Raw genomic sequence first — 6,000 nt, 5'->3', positions numbered from 1 at the left:
AGCACACAGTCTAAGCTCGTGTAGGTGAACGCGTACTATGCTTGTATGAGTGAAATATGACAGGTCGGCTGTTCGCGTTTTTGACAGGCGGTAACTGTGAGTTAACCGAGAGGGGGTGGGCGGCACTTTCAGCGGGAAAGCGGAAGTGGCCATACTGTACGATAGTACTCTTTATTATACCACAGAATATATAATAGTACAAGTACAGAAGGCCCACTGCTTTGATGTTTCCGAAATGCGGCTTTTTTAAATACCTACAACATTCTTACAAAGAAACGAGCCGCACGTGCGCGGCGTCCGGTGATAGGGTTACCAATGGATCCAAACGAATTAATACTCACATTGAATGTTATATTATTATATTCAAGTCTTGAGTACTTTCTAGGTATATACGCTGTATTTATATATTTTTGTTCAAGGTTCCAACATCACAAGCCTTATTGAACTTTTCCGTGGGACTTAATCAGTAGTAGATCTGTATAATAATGTCTTTTGGTATTTATTTTATTCAATATGTCTATTTAACTAAGTATTATTAGCCATTCCACCCGCGGACATCGCTTAAAAATCCTCGCGACGTAAAGTAACAATAGAAAGTGCGAACGTGTATTCCGTGAGAATGTGCGCCACCCCTGAGTAGGCCGCGAACTCGCGGCCGCCAGGATATACTTGTAGCGCGGCGATAGGATCGCGGAGTGAGCCGCCCCTGATTATACTGTGCTGAGACTGACTGAAATAGCATGACACTTTCGTACGTTTCCGTAAGAATACGAAGGCAAATCTTTTCTCATTATATCTGTAGGTACGTCATTCGTGATATTTGTTCTCCGTCCAATAAATATAAGGAAAGTTGTAAACTGTGTGTGTTTAGTAAAACGTCCCAATTTGTCGGTTACCATTAAGGCGAGATTTACTTGTATCTTTGTATGAATAAACTAATGAAGCGGCTTTATATCAATCGACAGAGACGTCTTCCCGCGCACACTCTGTCAATTGTCTAAGTTTTACATCACTGATTTATGTCGTTCACTTTTTATATTTCAGATTAATATTGTAATACATTGTAAATACTATATTACAGGGTATTGTGAAATATATTTTTGTATATTATAAACAGAGGGCGGAATTGCTCATGGCAAAAATCAAACGTCAATCGAGTTGGAACGTTAAATTTTATCGACTATCGATTGAACTGAAATTATCAGTATATTGAGTTGTTTTGTCGTAAGTAAGACGAGGATACTTCTTTATCCATTTGTTGACTGTTTTTCGTTTTAGATTAACCATTTTTTTTCAAACGTTTTTGCAAGAGGACTAGTGACAAAAATGGTATTCAAATGTTATACAATTTACTTTTAATCTAGTCAAAGAGGTCAAAATCAAATGGTCGAATAGCTAATCAGAGGCCAAATAAAGGCAGAAATTTAAAAGGTGACTGTTTTTATCGATAGCTGAAAATGTCGATAAAATTTAACGTTCCAACTCTATTGACGTTTGATTTTTGCCATGAGCAATTCCGCCCTCTGATTATAAAATTATTCTTACGCGTAAAGTGCCACATTGTAACATTAAAGTATTCATATGAGATCTGAAAATGTTTTATTGTTGTTAGATATGTACGAGTATATAATAAAACTAAAAACCTGACCTTTAACTTAAACCTGACCAATAATCAAGTGCTTAAATTAATCAAATATATTGTTGTAACTCAGGAAAAAATGTGGTCGTGTGATATGAGTTATCACCTTTGTGGAAATAATGAAAATCCGTCCAATATTAATATTTCTTTTATTGAAATAAATATTTTTACACATTTTTAAATGTATTTTTATGTTTACAACTGAACTTATATTATAAATTATACCTAACTAACGTGAACGATTGACGTTCTTCTTACAGAGTAATAGTTATTTGTTATACAAGGGGGCAAAGCGCCGAAATTGAAAAACGAGAACTATAAACCACGAGCGTACATTTGATTGCCAGTAAAAACGATTTCTAATTTCATTCTTACAGATTAAAATAAGTTACCTGTTGTTTAAAAACGTCGTCAAATTAATAATTGCTTCGTTACTTTATGACAATATAATGTGTACGATTATTTGGTAAAAAACTATTTGAATATTTGGCAATTGTCTATTATTAAGATTTTCTACCTTTATACAATTCAATTATAACCTACAATAGGTAATTCACTTTTTTTATTTTATTTATTTATTTATTTTTATTTATTTACAAAACATGTTAACAGCATAACAGTCGAAACTAAATCACTGCTAACTACATAGAATAAAACATACAACACAGCAACAGTAAATAACAACAAAAGATATCTAAACACAATTTATCTTACCTACATTTTAACTGTAGTAGACCTTGCATCCATCCTCTCACAGAACTTCAGACACTCATTATGAATGGGCTTACTCTTGACCACAGACTAGCCAAAGGCAAAGACGTGGCCTACGATGGAGTGAGCTCGCCCAGAAGATGCCTGTTCACTCTTGATTAGAAGGTTGCCGGGTTATATGAGCTCGGAAATATAGCCGCCGGCAAGGAATTCACTTAGTGAATATATGATATTTTGAGCAAGTTCTACTATGTTACAAACTTAAAATCAATTTTAAAACGCACCCCACCGCGTAAGTCCGTTTTCACATTATCCGATCCGATAACAGATGTCGGAAGGATTTCAATAGAAAAAATCCAAGATGGCGCCTGTAATGTATGGGATATCGCTCCGACATCCGATATCTGATCGGATAATGTGAAAACGCACTAAGGATAATTGTAAGATTAACCTTAGGTATGATTAATAAATCAGTTTAAAAAAATTGTGCGACAAGAAATATTCTTCAAAACTATTTGCCAACCCCTATCTAAAAATTGAGTTTAGTCAAGAAAAAAAATATTACATTTCTATCATTTTGAATCAGAACACACGACAGATGTCGCTACGGCATCCTCTGTAGGTAAAGAGCAGGTTTGTTGCATGCCAGAAAAAAAAAGAAAAAAAAAAGCAGGTACTTGTATGATGTTGATGGCTGTCTTTATCTTTTAACGTCACCAAGAAGTAGAAAGTGGCTGCTTCTATTGATAAAATGAGATCAGCTTAGGCCTATTGTGCATAGAATAGGCTAGTTTCCTACTAGTCAAATCAGCTTATTTTTAGAACTGTCAAAACGATTTGCTAATATGGAATTACTATGAAATACTGAGGAGTGACGTCACGGTCAATTCATTTACTTTATATCTTTCTCTTTGACTTATTAAATAGAAATTATGTTTAAACATAACTAACGTCCTTATTTTTCTTCTAATTATGTGGTGCTTTATTTCGTGCAATATATCAAATATTTTTTATTTTAAGTAGGTATAGGAAACTAGCCTATTAATGTTACGTTCGAGTCGATTTCCTTGATAAGCCACTTTTAGTGCCGAGAATAAAACACTTATTACGTCACTCATTCAATCTATGCGATTAACAGGACAGGATGATTCGAATTTTCTATTTTCCGCACGTGTACCGTAATGTACTATTCTGTTACATCATGTTACATGCAAACATAATTGTGAAAAATCATAAGGCCAAACAGTGTCTAATTTGACTTAATTTACCCCATATATGCCCATTAGGGTGGAGCGAAAAAACACTTTTCTGGAATTAGCAAACCTAATAGTTATCAATCAATGCCCCTTAGTCTATGAAGCCTTTGTGCAAATTTTCAGCTTTTTAAATCAACATATTCTGCCTCCGCATTAGGGTTGAAATTTTGAAAATCTCATAGAAACCTAAAAATTCAACTTTCAGATTAAAAAAAAATTTCGGCAGTATTATGTTTAGTATATGTTATTGATACATATCATTATGAGAAACTACAAAAAGTTGCGAAAATAGCGTCAAGAATCGCCAAAGTTTGTCTAGTTTCAGTACATTCGCCAAAATAGCCGCTAAAATACTGAAAATCGGCGATTTTTAACGCTATTTTCGCAATTTTTGGTAGTTTCTTGTAATAATATGTATCAATAATGTATACTTAACATAATACTGCCGAAAAACATTTTTTATCTAAAAGTTGAATTTTCAGGTTTGTATGAGATTTTCAAAATTTCAAACCTAATGCGGAGGCAGAAGATGTTGATTTAAAAAGCTGAAAATTTGCACAAAGGCTTCATAGACTAAAGGGCATTGATTGATAACTATTAGGTTTGCTAATTCCAGAAAAGTGTTTTTTCGCTCCACCCTAATGCCCATAGCGTCGTTTTCGACCCACTGCTGAAAACACGCTACTAATTAAAATAAGTAGGAGAATGAGGTGGTCACCTCAAAAAGTATAGGGGAAAAATAGTTATTTGTTATACAAGGGGGCAAAGTTGTATTTTAACGCCGAGTGTGGAATTGAAAAACGAGCAAGTGAAAGGATTCTATAGTTGAACCACGAGCGAAGCGAGTGGTTCGAGAATAGAATCCCGAACTTGCGAGTTTTTTAACACACGAGAAGTAAAATACATTTGCACCCGAGTGTAACACAAAACTTTTCCCCTCACTATAGCGAGGAAACTACAACGCAAAAAATGCATTTATCACTGCTTCCAGTAGTTGCACAGGTGGTAAATCATCTTTATTACTAGATTCACCTACTTTTATCAATTTTAAAGCAGTCAATTTGACTTTATTCAAGGACAAATTACTTTACCCACTAGTGGATAAAATGCGTTTTTACCCGCTGGTATTAAAGGACAAAACACGTGTTTCCGAGCTAGTGAGGGGAAAAATATATAAGTGTTAGATAGATAGATAGATAGATAGATATACGTTTATTTGTTTGTCACAATACACACAGAATACACAAAAGAAATAAGTTACAAAAAAGAATTAGAATACATAATAAGCAAATTGGAAAACAGGAAATTACACAGATTTTTACAATAGCGTACTATGATACTGTGCGCGTCGCAACAAGACAAAAGGGTCACGGCTCAGTATTACGCTACGCCCTGAGGCAGCAGCACTGATATTCTGCCGGAATCGGATCAGATCACGATAACACATAATTGATTGAATAAGAAATATTGTAAAGAGATGAAATTATATACCTAAAATATCTATAAATAATTGCCTATGAAACGAGTGAGATGAATGCTATGATGAAAAGAAATGTGTGTTTGATCTGTTAGATCGATAGATAGTAAAATAATTGCTACAGCTAGAGCTAAACTGTGTTGGGCACATATGGGTTATACCTATTTGTGAATCTTTCTGTTTGTCATATAACACGCTGAGATGAGGCCATTTCGTGGCACTTCATTCCTTTCTGTCTTGTTGTTATTATGTGTATTTTGTCTTACCTGTGTTCACGAATAAACGTTTATTCTATTCTATTCTATTCTATTCTATTGTGTCAGGATACAACTAAGTTATTACGGAAAAAATTGCATGACTTTTTTAAGTCTGAATGTACGTATTAACCATTATATTGTAATACCATGATTGTACTAAAATTAAAGCAAATAAACACCTGGCATTAAGTCCGCCATTTGTACTTTTTTGTATTGTGCAATAAAGTTTAAATAAATAAATAAACACTATTACTATTACATACTATGCCTAAAATGAAATACATTATTTACGAAAATTCGAAAAAATATGTGAGACACTTTTTTACCTATGATATTTGTGCTGTAATAAATAATAGTTATTTTGTTATATAAGGGGGCAAAGTTGTATTTTAACGCCGAGTGTGGATTTGAAAAACGAGCAAGAACCACGAGCGAAGCTAGAATCCTGAACTTGCGAGTTTTTGAACACACGAGAAGTAAAATACATTTGCACCCGAGTGTAACACAAAACTTTTCCCCTCACTATAGCGAGGAAACTACAACGCAAAAAATGCGTTTATCACTGCTGCCAGTAGTTCCACAGGTGGTTAAATCATCTTTATTACTAGATTCACCTACTTTTATCAATTTTAAAGCAGTTAATTTGACTTTATTCAAGGT

This window comes from Leguminivora glycinivorella, chromosome 24 (genome assembly GCF_023078275.1).
Source record: "Leguminivora glycinivorella isolate SPB_JAAS2020 chromosome 24, LegGlyc_1.1, whole genome shotgun sequence".
NCBI lineage: Eukaryota > Metazoa > Arthropoda > Insecta > Lepidoptera > Tortricidae > Leguminivora > Leguminivora glycinivorella.
This window is presented reverse-complemented; position numbering follows the sequence as displayed.